Below are 17,557 nucleotides of genomic sequence, written 5' to 3' on the forward strand. Positions count from 1 at the left end.
TGTTATATGCAGCACATTGCTACTCCAAGCATACTATAGAAGCCCTACAGAAATACTAACTAACAGAGATTCATTTATTTTTCTTTTCAAGACCTGGCATGAGAATCACTGTCAGGTGGGGCTGCGGCTAACATAAAGGACGGTAAGCCCCACAGCCCCTTTCAGAAGTCTACTGTTTCTACAGAATTCAAAGGGAAATAAATTTGCTTAAGCGTGACAGGCTTCTCTTTTACTCTTAATGCCATCTACACCCACCTTGTGCCCAGTGTGCTGTTTTAACATGCACATTTTAATCCCCCTCTCAAACAAGTTATACTACCTTTCCTTGCATTGTAGTTAAAAAAAAAAAACCCCAAGAGAATTCACCCAAAGTATCAAAGAAGTGGAAGTTGCACAGAACCCTCACCAAGAATCTAAGCACAACACTTTAAAATAATGGCACCTGAGGAACTACTCAACTTCTACAGATTCCCAGTCCACATGAGGCTGTCCATTAACAAGAAGAAGAGGGTCTTCTTCACAGAAGCAGTTTTGGAATCCACAACCAAAAGATGTGGCAGCCATCACCAGCAGACATGGGTTTGAAAATCGGTATTTCCAGTGAAGGGTAGGCTTATTAGCCATGGCAGCTAAATCGAACTTACATGTTCAGAGCGTTGGATGCTGGTGGCAAACAAAACATTATCACTGTGCTGCTTGTGAGCTCCCAGATCTGGCCACTGCTGGAAAAAGAATGCTGGTATTGATGGACTTTGGTTCAATTCAGCAAGGCCATTTAAAGTACCATCAATACCTTCTGCAATTTGGAAAAAAGAAGCATTTTCTCCAATTCCCTTGGTGAATCCATTGCATGTAACTTTATTTCTGACCACACTACGCTGAGCTCTCTAAAAGGAAGCACACAGTTTACATAGGTTCTAATGCAGACTCCCACCCAGGCAACTTCAAAGGCCAGAACTACCTTGATTCATCACTTAGATTTCTACCCTCTTCTGGGCCAGTTATCTAATAATTTGATTTCAGAACTGATGTTGAGCTTTACTAACTTCCTGGTGTCAAAAGTCAGCCCTCATAGCTAGGTAGATATCAGCCTAACAATTTTGCAGACGCATCGAAAGCTTGTTTATGGCATTTTAAATGTTAGCTATACCAAACAACCAAGTTGCCAAGCTTGTTCTCTCTTTGCACTGTATGATAATCACTATCAATTTTAATCCATTCAATTACATTTGTTAAATGAGAACAAATAATCCTGCTTTCTGACTCTTGATCAAAAATTGAAATATGTCAAAATTCACTGTGTTCCCTTGCAATTTACTGTATAAATGGAATCTTTTATAAATACAACTCTTGCTCATTGGAAATACTCCTATATTTAGGATGCTCGCCCTGCTAATCACATCCACAAGGCCATGCTGCACAAATTTAGCCTTAATGCTGGTTTCCAACCACCAATTGCCTACACCTGCTGAAAACCTACAGCAGGGAGGGCAAATCTTTCAGAACGAAGTCCCTGCTGTTACTTCAGTGTGCCTTCCAACACAGCATGGCTATGAAGTTATAAAATCTGCCTGGAATAGTTGTGGGAGGGAAACCTTTGCCAAAGAGCGTGGGAGTCTTGCCAGCATTTGCTGTAGAGTTTAAACTTCAATTTTAAGAGGGGGAAATAATACTGTACACCACCAGTAGCTTTCAAATGATTTAATAAAAGGATATTTACATAACAAGAGTAACTTCACTCTGATCTAGGAGGTCCCTACATACGGAAGATCCCACAAAAGCAGTAGCATCTCTGGAACTTAATCCAAGCACTGATAGGCTGCTGACAGAAAGAGAAAAAGGACAAAGGAAGCCGCTTTAGATCAGGTTGTATCATTGGTCCATCTAGCTTAGTAATGTCTATATTGGCTGTGTTCATTAAGTTATGGTTTGTTTTTAACCATGGTTTCTTCAACAAACCATAAGTCAGTTCACAGACAAGCAAACAAACTGGGGCTTCACACTGTAGTTTGTTGGCAAAAAGCAAACCACGGGTAGTGTGCAGGCTTGGGTTCATAGATTCAAATAAATCATAGTTAGACTAAACAAAGCAAGAGTTAGTATTAGTATTATACTGACTGGCAATATCTCTCCAGGGTTTCAGGTTGGCATCTTTCCCAGTCTTGCCTGGATATGCCAGGGACTGGACCTTGGAATAAAGAAGGGTTGTCGTTTAGCTTGGATGACATTTTTTTTAAAGCATCAGACAAACTCATGGACAAATTACTAATTATTTGCCATGATAGATATATGAAGCTTCCATATACTTGGGCAGTATTCTGCTGAATACCAGGTAGTAGGGAACAGACAATAGGGGAAAGCTCCCTCTACTTTATGTTCTGCTTCTGAGCTCTCAGAAGTTTCTGATTGGCCCTGACTAGATTAGGTATGACCAAGCAAAGCAATCTACAAATTCCTAAATTACGGTACTTGTTCTCCAGAAATTCCATAAGTACACTGAACCAGGTTTCCGGACCAGGCTCATGATGATGGTGATACATCTCATGTACTGAAGGTTGTTTCGCCACCCCCCAATAAATCATTGGACTCACTTGATGAACACAACCAAGTGAGATGGATGCAGGTAGAACCAAGGAAAGTAGCATTGCTTTTGCCAGAATTTTACTAGCATTTTTAATATTAAAAATCAAGAGGGCAGTGGTTTGTTTGAAAGACTCAGTGCCGTTTTAAAGAACGAGACAAAGCATACTAAACTTTGCCTCTGGGTGACTCCAGCTGGCTGCAAGATGCAGCTGACAAGGCATGGTCTCTGCTGCAACAGCAGTTTGGTAGCCAACCTTTTTACTGTAACTGTTATCCACATTAAAAGAGAGAGAAAGAGAGAGATACAGAGAAATATGAAGGGTTTGTTGCCTTCTAGCTCACAGTAGCTTTCCATGAGACTGAAATCCACCCTTTCTTTAAAATTATCTGTTCTTGCTAGCAGCAAGCAAACTGCTCTTCTCAAACAGAAGCAACACGCTGAGCATGTCCTCACTCAGCACACTAAGGTGCCCTTATGTCTGACCTGAATGATGAACTGCTATGCCATAACCAGCTCAGCACTGAGGCTTCAGACTAAAGCTCACAGACATTAACAACAGGACTGGAAAATTCCAATTCCTAGGCATCAGAATAAAAGTGCATAGTCACCTGTTACCCACGACTTTTGTAGCTACGATTTGTATAGTACTTTAGAAAGTACGACATGTTTCCTGCACATAACAACTTTAGTAACCCTTAGAAACCCACTCCAACCCTTAAGCTGGGTGAGCATTATTATCCCAAACTGTTGCCTGGGAGCAGAAGGATGATTGTCTAAGGCAACCTAATCCATCCCATGAAACTCACCAGATTTGTATCTGCAACTTTCTACCTCAGTTTTCTGGCCACGTTACCCATTGCCAGAGCAACTGAAGTTCAATTTACAACCTAGGTTTTTTGTTGTTTTATTAGGCTAGGCAGTGGTGTCCAAACTTTTTTCAAAGAGGGCCAGATTTGATGAAGTGGAGGGCCGTGAGGGCTGACCAAAGGGCCAGCCAAAGTTGTTGCCTTTTTTTAAGGATTGAAGTTGTTGAGCTTTTTTTTATGATTTTACCCCAAAGTTGTTGAGCTTATTTTAGGATTGAAGTGCTTGAGCTTCTTTTAGGGTTGAAACTGTTTTTTTAGGATTGAAGTTGTCGAGGGTTTTTTGGGATTTTACCCCAGGAAATAAACTGCCACAGGGGCCGGATTAAACCGACCAGCCGGCCGGATTAGGCCCCCAAAACAGACTTGGGACATGCCTGGGCTAGGGAGTCAAATTAAGTGTTCATGGCCAAGCCAAGCAGCCATCAGAAACTGATTCAGAGAACACTGCAATGTACTAGGCTTGTTTATGTTTAAATATGAGCCACTCCGTGTTCAAATATTTCAACACTAACCATGTTGACGAAGCACAGACATGCAATGCAGGTAGGTTGTTTCAGATGGCTGGCACTCTGGAAATGATAGTAACCAGGCTGGGATGAGGAGCTGTGGTGCAGCTTCTGCCACATACCACATACACAAGGAGAACAAAAGGGAAGTTGGACTGTGCTTTCACAGTGCAGGCCACAGCATATTTAAACAGACTTTGACTACAAGAGAACATCCTGTGGTATTTCAGGGTTGATAAGGAGAAATAAAATCTTCTGGGCTCATTTTATAATTGCTGGAAATGTTTTGATCCCATGGGGCCAATTTTACACGCCTAAGGTGGAAGAGCCTTTGTTGAAGTAAGTTCTTTAAATGTTTGGAAGGCTATTTATAAAATGGCATGAGTAAAGACTGTTGTTACATCATGAAGTTATTCCATTCAGCTGCTAGAAGAACATAATTAATGAAGAAAAAAAAAGGAACTTTACCAAAAGTCCACTTGTTGTAAAAAAAAAAAAAGAAAAGGAAAAAGGAAGAAAAAGGATATTAGAAATCATCAAAACAACTAGAATGGATACAAAAATGCAATGTTCCCATACTAGTGAAAATGATCACCTTAATTTACACTTGAGGACAACTTGACAAACAGTGACAATGCATCTGATTTAAAGGGGCTTGAGCCCAAAAAACTTTTTATTACAAGAGATTTCCAAATCTTTAAGGCACCACAAGACTCTGATGTTTCTGATAGTAATCACTATCTAAAGATTTCTGCCTTAAGGAAATGAAAATTCTGGAGACTGCTTAGTCATTCATTTTTGGCTTCATAAGCATCACACTATGCAAAAATAAAAATCTGTTAAGATGTAAACGTAAACGTAACTTGTCCATGCTACTTTATATAAAAGGTAAAGGTAAAGGACCCCTGGATGGTTAAGTCCAGTCAAAGGTAACTATGGGGTGTGGCACTCATCTCGCTCTTCAGGCCAAGGGAGCCAGAGTTTGTCCCCAGACAGCTTTCCAAGTCATGCGGCCAGCATGACTAAACTGATTCTGGAGCAACTAGACACTGTGATGAGTGCCAGAGTGCACGGAAACACCATTTACCTTCCCGCTGCAGCAGTACCTATTTATCTACTCATGCTGGTATGCTTTCGAAACTGCTAGGCTGGCAGGAGCTGGGACAAAGAAATGGGAGCTCACCCCGTACCGCAGATTCAAACTGCCAACCTTCTGATCTGCAAACCCAAGAGGCTCAGTGGTTTAGACCACAGTACCACCCACAGCCCTGCTGCTTTAAATGCAGAAAGGGTGTGTGTGAAATCTAGAAAAACAGACAGGCACAAGCATGATGGTATCAGCAACTTTTTTTTAAAAAAAAAGACAGAAGTACATTACATCAGGAGATGACTGAGCAGGGGGCGAGGGAGGAAATCAGAAACTTTCTGCTGATATCCTGAAGTGTGTTTGTGAGGAGCAAGTGTTTCCTCATTTGTGAAGTGGGACACCAGTGGGACGCTAATATGTTTTATCGCTGTAACCGGCGCATGCAAGGGAGGCAGAACTGTGACTTAAATGAAGGAAGTAAAAGTAATTTCACTTTCAAATCCCCTTTGTGCAGCCAGTAAAACCAAAATAAGTGAACGCCAATAATGTTATGTGGATATGTTTTCACTGTTGACAGTGGTAATTATTCAGGACTGGTCTATCCACACAGGAGAATCAGATTAATAAAATCCCTTAATCATCAATGGGTTTTGCCTTTAATTTATTGTGGATTCTGAATAACCCGCTGTTTATCTAAGAGATTACAATTTGGAGACTGACGGGGTTTTGCTGCAAGATAACCGCATGGCCCTACAAACCAAATCATCAACAACTCAAATCAGGGCAGTTAATAAATGAAAGTTCAAGATGGACATCTGTCCTGAAGCTTATCATGTTTACATTGGGAATATGTCTCACTTGTTTTGGTAGATCTCACTTCCAAATACTTGGGCTACAGAAGGGCCATGGAGCTATGCAAGAGACAACCGAATTGTTTCTTCTGGAAGCAGCAAGAACATGTCTAAGCAAAAAGCTTTATTGCACATAAAAGCAACCCAGTCAGATGGGCAGGGTACCAATAAATTATTATTATTATTACTACTACTACTACTACTACACAGGGCAAGTTACATTTCTAGCAAATCATGTCAGTAGGGTACACAATCTTCATTGGGCTGTCACTTGTGACTGGGAATTTGGACTACTTACTAGACAGAAGAATCCGAACACCTAGCATGCACACTGACAGGTATGGTCACTTGGAGATTTTTTTTCTCCAGCTGCCATTATGTCTTTTTTATATATAATTTACTTATTTGATATTACAAATTAAAATTTACATTCATAACCAGAAATAAAGAGAAATACACAAAGATTCCCCCGAATCTTTGGACTTCCCTCCACGGGTTCCGTTACTAACACCTTTCCTCTGCATATTTTAAGTCACACCATTTTTTTTAAATACTCCACTATATCCATCATTCTTGTTACTTTACAAGTGTTTCTAAAATCCTGCCAAAGGGTTCAACTGCTCACAGTGGTCTCCTAGATAAACTATAAATTTCCCTCATTCTTTATTGAAATTTTGGTCCTCCCAGTTTCTGATTTTCCCAGTCATTTTCGCCATCTCTGCACAGTCCATCAGTTTGGTCTGCCATTCTTCTCTGGTAGGGACTTTGTCTTCCTTCCATCTCTGGGCTAAGAGATGTAGGAGATTCTTACATGCCATAGATAACCAGGTGAATTTACATTTACAGAATAGGTAAAATTATACTCAGCTGGTGCAATCAGCTCCTTTTACTCTCTGCAGGCATAGACAACACAGTGCTGTAACACTGACAAAAATTTTCAAAGACCCTGATGCAGAATTTTAAGCAGCTTGCAGCAGAAATAGCATACTGTGCTTGAGGAATTAAGTTAACTAACACTTCAAGCTAAGGAGAGCAGTTCCTGAGCAGCAGTGGAGTCAGGTTCCTTTGCATCTTTAATGGAGTATGCAATTACATGCCATCTTGTCTTGCAATAGAGCTAAACTGCTGAGAACATCCATACATTTTTAGGGCTGAACAGATCATCCACATCCCCCGTGGAATTTGCAAGCAGTATCCATTTAAAGACCGAGAGCTACTGCAAAAAAGCTCCTGGAGACTGAATTGGCCTTAAGTGCGAGGTATAAAAGCCATATGAATTACCTCCAATATGGCTGTGGTCTCCTGAGCAGCAAGCAACATAAATATGTGATAAAATAAAATGAACAGCTTACTCAAGTTCTGCTGCTTACTAGTTATCATCATTTACATTTTCACCGTCCCTCTTACATTCTTCACAATTTTTGCTTCTCCCTAATCATATCCCCATTTCAGCAACGGAAGAGAAATGAGGGCAAAATTGAATTATTTGCTGGCAAATCAATTCTGAGTTAATGATTCAGCAGGGATCTGTTCCCAGGTCTCACAGGTAGAAGCCCAATGTTGAAAAAACAAAGTGTCCAGAAGATAAAAATATATAATAATGTACTAACATTTTAATGTGGCATTCATTATGATGAAGCGTAGGGGGATTGATTAGCTGTGGTTGGGTGGTCAGAGGGGCTTCTGGGTTGCTACTGGATCAGCTGCTGTGATCCTGCTTAGGTGCTCAGATAATAAAGCTTAATAACATAGGCAGTCAGGACACAACAAAGACAGACTAAGCCTAGGAAAGGAAAAGGCAGGAGTTAGAAAAATGTAGGCTATGGAGGTTCCTAGGAAAGGTTGTTGGAACAAGGGAATGGTCCAAACCAATACAAAGAGGACAAGACGAAAGGGAGGGTGGGACAGTCAGAGAGGGGAACAGCAAGGCACCAGGAGTTTGCACATAGAAATAAAATATTAAAGCCAGGTTTTTAGAAACCCTCTATTAAATGTCTTTGAACAGAAGTGAACAACTTTGAACAGAAGTGGACACTTCATGACGCTAACACAACTTTGTGAAGCGAAGCTGAGTTTTCACCGGAAAACACAGCAACTTAACATATCAATGTAAGCTGAAAGAACTGCAGAAGAGTTCATTTTAACTAATCATGGGTCCCTCTTTTAATACCCATGCTAGTTCTTCATTGGTCTTCTCGTAAAACTTCAAACCCCTAGATCTCCAAATCTTCACCTCTGCCTAATTCACTTTCTCCACCTTGCCAACCAATTAGCCCCCATACTGTGTCCTATCCTCTCACACCTGCCTTTGTGGTATGTTCTCCTCCTGCATCTGGCAACACACTGGCTTCTCTACCTTCAAATAACTATTCTTACTATGTCTGCAAAGTCTCCCTCCTACCAGTTCACCACCCCTTGCCTCACTTTATCCTCTCCTGCTCTCTGGACAAAGATCAGATACAGACCACAAAATTAACAGCTACCTCTGGTACACATCAAAAAGCAATAGGTGAACTAAATACTTTCCCCAAAGTACCATGGACTGTCTGATCAGGTGGTCTGCAGAGCTGCTGCACTAGTCAGGACATAGGAAAACCACTCCTAGGAAGGCTTACTATTACAAAGTTGTGTTTTTGTGCTAAGAGCAACTTTTTAATAGTCTCTGTATGCCACCTATTCACAACTCCTAAGAAAATTAAAAATTGGCAAGAAAGAATACACCACAATTAAAACCAATCAGATAATATGTTGAAACCATATGCAGGGTTTTGCAATTGAAGAAGGCCCTCTGCCCAGGTCTCAACAGCTTCATGAAGTTAAGAAGAAGGAATCAGGTTTGAAAAGAGCCATTTGTCTGACTGCCTGTGCTGAATAAACATTACCTTTGTATATCAGAATGGATATTGGGGGTGGGGGATTCTACTTCTTTCAGGCCATCTATTTTGACACTTGGAACCCACCCTTCCTTGCAAAGCTTGGACTCCTAGCAGTCTTAAAATGATGAAAGTTAATCTGCCATGGGACTAAGATATGGGAAACCCTTTCAAGGGCAGGAGGCTGAGTTGCATGACTTTCAGATCATCTCTGTCCTGTGGCTCCACGTATCTTATTAGCTTCTTTCAAAACAGTACAGAAGTAATGAATTCGTATTAGCTCTTCACTGTTGGCAAAAGGAAATCTGGACTTTTCTGTTATCAAGACAGTTAACCATATATTTATTATTTTTTGTGAAATATTTCTTCAGAGTGGCCACAAGAGGTTGAACGTATTAAGAGCAAAAAGTAATTAGAAAACTGAAGTAGTTCATATGGGAAGAAAGCAATGCATTCGCTCAATTCTGTTGGTGGGAAGTAGGCACCAAAAGAAGAGAATGAATTCAGAAGCCACAGGTAGGAAACACAGAATCCTAAGTAGATGGGAAAGAGTTAAGTTTCAATAAAGGCCTCTCTAGACAAAACAACAGAAAAGCTTAACAAAGATAACAAGCAAACCCAGAAAGCATTACAGAAGTCTAGATGTACCGTGACAACTTGAATTTCTATTTTAAAGGCATCATTTAAAATGGTAATACAGTACAAAGTTAGATGCTTGTACTACATGGGGGATACTAACATGAGTTTGACCAAACTGTGGGAGACAGTGGAAGACAGGAGTGCCTGGTGTGCTCTGGTCCATGGGGTCACAGAGACTTGGACACGACTAAACAACTAAGCAACAACTACATGGGGGGATCAATATTACTGGCATTCAATTTTTAGATATTTCTATGTGCTCAAGCTGTGCACCCAGGTTTTTCTGAGCTCTCTTTACAATATAATTAGTGCATTACTTTTATTATACAGGTAGTGCCTATGTAAGAGCATAGGAATATCCTTTCTGGATCAGACAAGCAGTCTACCAAGTCTACCACTCTCAATAATACTAGCCAGCTGCCTCTCCCAAGGATGTGGAAAGAGCCGCTCCCTGTTTGCACTCATCCTCTGACAGAATTATACAACCCCTAATAGCTGCTGGTAAAGCTATCTAATCTTCTTCTTTAATAGCCTTCTAAGCTAGTAGTCATAAAATCATGTGGCAATTAATAGAGGGCACAAGGTGAGGCATTTCAGAGTCCTAGATTCTTAACAACACTGAACAGCCAGCTGCTGGCATTAAACTGGGGTTAAAGTACTGGGGTGAAGACAGATGTATTGGGACCATTGATTTCTAACAACACATTCCAGTATGCAAAATGCTTTATCATTTCTGGCTGATTTATCTTCATGACAGGTGTGGCAGGGTACAAGCAGGAGAGGGGTTGAAAGTCAGATCCACCTACAGTTATCAGAGGAAGGGAAGGGAATCAAATGAAATACAGACAGGCCACACAACTACAAGAGACAGGGAAAGAAGGAGAAACAACTTGAATTTTGGGAGGGGAAAGTACATACTGTCACCTTAATCTATGCAAAGGAGTGTGTGGGGTTGAAGAGGGAGATAAGAAATTGTTTTGCATTGGAAAATAGGGAGAATGCAGAGGGCAAATGGGATCAGATCTACCTGGAGGGAGGGAGCAGGCAGTCAAAGCATGTCTACTTTAAAGTAGTCTCCAATTTATTCAATGGGACTTGTTTGCTAGTAAACTGATAAGGGGTTACATCCTAATAGTAACAGGAGGAGAGGAGGAGAAATGATATGGAGGAGGAAGTGTATAGGGACCTTAGGAAAATGAGAGGGGGGGTCTATGCAGTTATCCTATATAGATAATATAAGAAGACTAGGAGGAAGGGTTCTGTCCAAAGTTAGGGAATGGGCAGGCTGTTATTATCATTACATTATTATTATTATTATTATTATAGATTTGTATACTGCCCAATACCTGCAGGTCTCAGGGCGGTTCACAGGTGGAAATCATGATACAGTGGTGCCCCGCAAGACGAACGCCTCGGAAGACGAAAAACTCGCTAGACGAAGGAGTTTTTCGTTTTCTTAGCCGCTTCGCAAGACGCATCTCCCTATGAGCTTGCTTCGCAAAACGAAGCTTGCCCCGCAAGCTCCGGGGATAGCGGGGAAGCGCAGCGCGTCTTCCCCGCTGTCCCCGGACCTCTTTTGAAGCAAGGGGCGGCGGGGAGAAGATCGCTTCTTCCTGTTGCCAGCCCCGCAATCTCCGGGGATCTTCTCCCCGTTGCTGCCCCTTGCTTCAAAAGAGGGGACAGAGGCGAAGGCGCGCCTTCCCCTCTGTCCCCTCTTTTGAAGCAAGGGGCGGAGGGGAGAAGATCGCTTCTCCCCGTTGCCGCCCCTTGGTTCAAAAGGGGTCCAGGGAGAGAGGGGAAGGCGCGCGCCTTCCCCTCTGTCCCCGGACGGTCTCCATAGGAACGCATTGATTGATTTTCAATGCATTCCTATGGGAAACCGTGCTTTGCAAGACGAAAAACTCGCAAGAAGAAAAAACTTGCGGAACGAATTAATTTCGTCTTGCGAGGCACCACTGTATAGAAACACTAAATACATAATCAAAACAACCCAATAACACCCCCCAAAAAACAACAACCCGCATTTTAAAAGAGCATTGGATGTCACATTCCGGTTATGCACTTGCCTCCTTTATCTTTCAGATCCTCTGACACAAACCCAGGTAACCATCATTTTAAAAAAGCCATCGGGGGTAGAAGGCTGGGCTTCCAAGACTCTCTTTCTTCTGCAGAGGTTCTACTAACTTATTCCAGTATCCTCCATTAGAAGGGAAACCTATGAACAAGTACGCTTGAGAAATGCCCCCCGCCCGCCAAGGGATGTAGTAACGCAGAAAGCGCGTAGGAGAAAATCAGGGATTGGAAGGGGGGGGGGGAGGAAAAGGAAGAGGAGCGGAGCCACGAGGCGGAGAAAAAAAAAATCCGAAACAGACCCACGTGGAAAGCGAGAGGGCGGGAGAGGGGCGAGGAGGCGGTTTCCATGGAGACAGAGGAAGAGGCGCGCGATCGGCGCAGGGAGGGAAGGTGGGCGGGGCCAGCCCATGTGCCGAGGGGGCGGGACGCAGCGTTCCCTGAGAAGCGAGCCAATCAGGAGCGAGCGCAGCTCACACACTGAGGGGGGTGGCGGTTGGTTGCGCGCGCGGCGGGGGGGCGGGGGGCGGTTGTGAGGGAAGGGTTCCCCCCCCTTCCTCCCCACGGTTAACGGATAATACTCACCGCGCTGCCCCCCTCCCCCGAAGCTGAGGGGAGGGACCGAAATGGGGCGGCGGCGGTAGCAGCAGCGCCCGCAGGGACCAGGCTGAGGAGGCGGCTGAGGAGACGACAACCGCCGCCGGGCGTGCGTCACGCGCGTGCGCGCGGCCCCCCCCCCGCCCACTCCGCGCAGTGACCCGGATGTACCGGGCTAGGCAGGGCGGGCTCGCTGTGGAGGCGGCGGCAGCAACGGGTCGCCGCCGGCGGCCGACGCTACTGCGCATGCTCGCTCGGCGCGGCAACCTAAAACATAAAAAAGAAACGCGCCCGCAGGTGATCTTTATGTTTCTCGGCTCGGGCGGGCGGGATTAGTCCCTCTAACCCGTTTTCTCTTAAAAGCGGTTAAATCTCGGGATGATTTCGGGAGGGAATCGCCTGGGGCTTTCCACACACACCCTCCAACACCTGATTGAAACGGAGAGGATTTGAACGATATGGTTAAAATTAATAATATTTCGTATTTATTTATGCACTGCCTAAAGAACAGCTAAAAGATTTTTTTCCCCAAAAAAAATATCATTTTAAAAAATCCATTGAAACATTAATAGAATTAAAATTGCGCGTGTGGGTAAATCTTTGTAACTATATCTTGCATTTATAGCTTGAATTTTCCCTCTTTCCAAACGGTTTGGAGAGCACACACGTGTGTTCCTGTGCCTGTGCAGAGAGCACATGGCAAAAGCTGGCGCAGTCTCCTGGGTTGCCAGCATCTTCCAGCCAGGAGCCTCATTCATGGCATGTTCCAAGGAGAAGTGCTACCGATGATTGGTTTGGTTTTGGAAAAGGAGGTAACGTCGGAAAAACAAAACAAAAAAACTTCACTCTCTGAGGATATTGACATGCCAGGCAAACTTCCCCAGCTAGACCCCTCACCTGCTTCTTCTGGGCAGCTTGAAGATGCATTGCGCCTTTTGCCACCTGAAGCCACAAGACTAACCCCAACAAGTAATAATAATAATTTATTATTTATATCCCGTCCATCTGGCTGAGTTTCCCCCAGCCACTCTGGGCGGCTTCCAACAAAATATTAAAATACAGCAATGCATCAAACTTAAAAAGCTTCCCTAAACAGGGCTGCCTTCAGATGTCTTCTAAAAGTCTGGTAGTAGTTGTTCTCTTTGACATCTGGTGGGAGGGCGTTCCACAGGGCGGGTGCCACTACCGAGAAGGCCCTCTGCCTGGTTCCCTGTAACTTGGCTTCTCGCAGCAAGGGAAGATATACTGGAGATGCTCTTTCAGGTATACTGGACCGAGGCCGTTTAGGCCTTTAAAGGTCAACACCAACTTTGAATTGTGCTCAGAAACGTACTGGGAGCCAGTGTAGGTCTTTCAAGGGGCTAGTCCTCACTGAGGAGGTGAACTGGGGCTAAGGGCTGGATGCTTTGGAGTGGTAGAATCCCCAAACATAGAAGACGGGCGGGGGAGAGAGAGAGATAGGCGAAAGCTACATCCCTTCCCACAGGCTTGCCCAGTTGGCAAAACTTTAAACAGACTTCTCTCCCAAACAGCTTTTCATTTAATCAAATGGCACCAGGGCTCTATTCCACACATCTGCATGTTTGGTACAGTATTAAGCAGCCTCTGGTTTTAGCCCAAGGATAGGGTGGCCCTCTGGATGTTATTGGACTCCCATCATCCCTGACCATCGGCCATGCTGGTTAGTGGGTCACGAGTTTCCCCTTCTGCTATAAAAGCGCCACATGAGAGGGTGTCTCTGAATAAGTGACAGTACTTACTTGGCTGCCTCGTCTATGAATTATCTCCATCCGTTGTGCCACACTGATTTGCCGCTGTTGTTATTATGTCTCGTGATTTTATTGTGGCTTTATTTGTATTTTGATACTTCGCCCCCACCCTCAGACCTTTTGGTGAATAATAAATCTCAAGAATACATAATAAATCAGGGCATCATTGGCTGATTTAGGATTGCCACATCCCTGCTGTTTCTTTGACAGGTGAGCTTGGCGGAAAATCAAACAGGTGATGTCTTCAACGCCAGGCTGAGCATTGCTTCACCTGTTTAATTTCCACCTACCCTGCTACTGATAACGGCACAGGAACTCTGGCATGGAGGAGTCAAACTGTGGCAACCCTCCGCTGGCATCTCAAGCATCTCCTGCAGTTGTTGTTGTTGTTGTTTAGTCATGTCCGACTCTTCATGACTCCATGGACCCGAGCACGCCAGGCCCTCCTGTCTTCCACTGCCTCCCGCAGTTTGGTCAAACTCATGCTGGTAGCTTTGAGAACACTGTCCAACCATCTCGTCCTCTGTCGTCCCCTTCTCCTTGTGCCCTCAATCTTTCCCAACATCAGGGTCTTTTCCAGGGAGTCTTTTCTTCTCATGAGGTGGCCAAAGTATTGGAGCCTCAGCTTCACGATCTGTCCTTCCAGTGAGCACTCAGGGCTGATTTCCTTCCAAATGGATAGGTTTGATCTTCTTGCAGTCCATGGGACTCTCAAGAGTCTCCTCCAGCACCATAATTCAAAAGCATCAATTCTTCGTCGATCAGCCTTCTTTATGCTCCAGCTCTCACTTCCATACATCACTACTGGGAAAACCATAGCTTTAACTATACGGACCTTTGTTGGCAAGGTGATGTCTCTGCTTTTTAAGATGCTTTCTAGGTTTGTATCTCCTGCAGTTAATAACTTGCAAATCCCAAATGGCTGGTGCAATATCGCACCAGTGGCCGGCGATAATAGTTTCACTGACCCAGCAACCTCATTATCTTCAGACGGGGAGATTTCTCTGGGTGCAGCACCAAGAAAGCTTGTAGTTCTACAATTTTCAATCAGAAAGATGCCCCCGGCTCAAACTGCATATTTGATATTTCCGATCTGATTTCACCAACGGTACTTGGAAACGGGGTCAGAGAGAGAGAAGGCCCAGGCACCAATTGCAATGCATCACTGTAACCCACCCTCCAACTGAAAAGCAGTTAAAAGGCACAGGCAGGGGCCTTGTGACCCTCCAAATGTTAGATGCCAATTCCCATCAGGCCCAATCACCATGTCAAACGACCAGGCATGATGAGAACTGTAGTCCAATAATATCTGGAGGGCCATAGGCTTCATACCACTGGCTTAAGGAACAGCAACCAGGAGCACCGCAAAAATAAACACAGCATAAGGAGATATTATGTGTGAGTATATGGGAGGCTGATCCATATTTTCTACAGAGCTGCCGGAACCACGTAACACTGGTCCTGAGAGATCTGAATTGGCTCCCAGTATGTTTCCGAGCACAATTCAAAGTGTTGGTGCTGACCTTTAAAGCCCTAAACGGCCTCGATCCTTTATACCTGAAGGAGCGTTTCCACCCCCATTGCCCAGCCCGGACACTGAGGTCCAGTGCCGAGGGCCTTCTGGCGGTTCCCTCATTGTGAGAAGTGAGGTTCTAGGGAACCAGACAGAGGGCCTTCTCAGTAGTGGCGCCCGCCCTGTGGAACACCCTCCCTTCAGATGTGAAGGAAATAAGCAGCTATCCTATCTTTAAAAGACATCTGAAGGCAGCCCTGTTTAGGGAAGTTTTTAATATTTAATGCTGTATTGTTTTTAACACTCGATTGGGAGCCGCCCAGAGTGGCTGGGGAGACTCAGCCAGATGGGCGGGGTATAAATAATAAATTATTATTATTATTATTATTATTATTATTATTATTACTACAGAGCAACTGCAAATCTGGCGTATTGTTGTGCCTGGACAGTGGTTAATGGGGACGCTCTCATTGTCCCCAATGCATAAGTAAAAGGGAACAGAGGAAACTTGTTGGTTGTTATGAACATTACTGGCTGTTATAAAAGGGGAGAGAGAGAGAGAGAGGGAAATTGAGCTTTATGACTGCAAGAACAAGTGAGGAAACGCAACCTGTTCTAGAAAGAAAGGAAGGAAACCTACTATGCAGAAGCAGCTGACAGGCTCAGCATTATTTCGTTTCATTTTATACCTCCAAGGTTTGATTAGTCAGTCTCTTTGATCTCTGTAAGATCGCTCTTGTCTCCAACATATATGGCATTAGGAAAGTAGTCCCACTGGGGCTTGGGCTGCCTTCTAGAGCTTTTCTGCACTTAATGAGAGAACTGGTGCAGCAGAGATGCTAACTGCAGGGGCATGGAATCCCTCTCCACACCCGTTCAAATTTCACCCCAGCCATGAACTTGCAAGATGCCCTCAAGGCTAAGCCTTGATCTCCTCATCCCTTACTCTCCATGTTCAGCCAGTTTGCAGAAGCTACAACTAGGTCACAATGATGAAACCCACCCAACGGCGTCCGGAAACGAGACTGTGCAGCTTACCAGCGACATGGCACAATCCGAGGAGCTGAGCTTGACATTTCTAAACCAGGTGTGGGTGGCCTGTGGCCCTCCAGGTGTCACTGGACTCCAACTCTCATCAGCCTCCGCCCCGGTCAGCATGCCCAATGGTCTGGGACGACGAGAGTTGTAGTTTATATCTCAAAAGTGGGCAACCAAAACTATCAAGGCTGGATCAAGTCCCTTAAAAGGACAGTTTGGGTGACTTTCTTGTTTGTTGGGTTTGTCTTTTAAAAAATGGTGAGATGGACATTTTTCTGTCTCGGATAATAGTACAACCCGAGGTTATCCAATGAAGAAGAATACAGTGCTATCTCTGGATGCGAACAGGATCCGTTCTGCAGCCCCGTTCACATCCTGAAGCGAATGCAACCCGTGTCTGCGCAGGTCGTCGCTTCTGTGCATGTGTGTGATGTCATTTTGAGCATCTGCGCATGCGCGAGCGGCGAAACCTGGAAGTAATGCGCTCCGTTACTTCCACGGAGCGCAACCCGGAAATATTCATCCCGAAGCATATTTAACCCGAGGTATGACTGTAGTATAAGGACATGGGTGGCGCTGTGGGTTAAACCACAGAACCTAGGACTTGCTGATCAGAAGGTCGGCGGTTCGAATCCCCGCGGCGGGGTGATCTCCCGTTGCTCGGTCCCAGCTACTGCCCACCTAGCAGTTTGAAAGCACGTCCAAGTGCAAGTAGATAAATAGGTACCGCTCCAGCAGGAAGGTGAACAGCGTTTCCGTGTGCTGCTCTGGTTCGCCTGAAGGGGCTTAGTTATGCTGGCTCCCTCGGCCTGCGAAGCGAGATGATCGCTGCAACCCCAGAGTCGGTCATGACTGGACCTAATGGTCAGGGGTCCCTTTACCTTTTGTGACTGTAGTAGGAGATTCAAGCCAGAGAAAAGGAAGCACTTCCAAATAAATCTATGGAATTTAATCCCACAAGATGAGGCAGCGCCACCTTGGACGGCTTTAAAAGAGGACTGGGCAGAATCAGGGAGGACCAGGCTATGAATGGCTACGAAACCCGATGGATATGTTCCAATTTTGCTACCAGTTGTTGGCATCCATCTGTCTCGAGAGACAATGGAGTGTGCCTCCTGGGGTGAAGTCAGCAAGCCTCTGGGGCACAAGCCTGGGCAGTGTGCC

The 17,557-nt window shown here is 44.5% G+C and overlaps 1 protein-coding gene and 1 long non-coding RNA gene across 3 annotated transcripts in view; one reads left to right on the forward strand and one right to left on the reverse strand.

Moving 5' to 3' along the window:
- Positions 1-12,211, reverse strand: part of CYRIB (CYFIP related Rac1 interactor B) — a 51,624-nt gene extending 39,413 nt beyond the window's left edge. The window contains exon 1 of one of the 2 annotated variants that reach the window (XM_079984484.1): positions 12,062-12,211. The gene's annotated coding sequence lies outside the window, so the exon portion shown is untranslated. Of the gene's footprint in view, positions 1-11,472; positions 11,638-12,061 lie in introns of those variants that run through there. The other variant, XM_079984485.1, reaches the window with a different exon arrangement.
- Positions 12,212-12,353: 142 nt separating this feature from the next.
- LOC307220624 lies at positions 12,354-16,696 on the forward strand. Its single transcript, XR_013841002.1, has 3 exons — positions 12,354-12,370; positions 16,319-16,442; positions 16,685-16,696. It is a non-coding gene; the product is annotated as an uncharacterized lncRNA (long non-coding RNA).
- The last annotated feature ends 861 nt before the right edge of the window (positions 16,697-17,557 follow it).

This window comes from Podarcis cretensis, assembly GCF_951804945.1.
Source record: "Podarcis cretensis genome assembly, chromosome: 7".
In the NCBI taxonomy this organism is placed as follows: domain Eukaryota; kingdom Metazoa; phylum Chordata; class Lepidosauria; order Squamata; family Lacertidae; genus Podarcis; species Podarcis cretensis.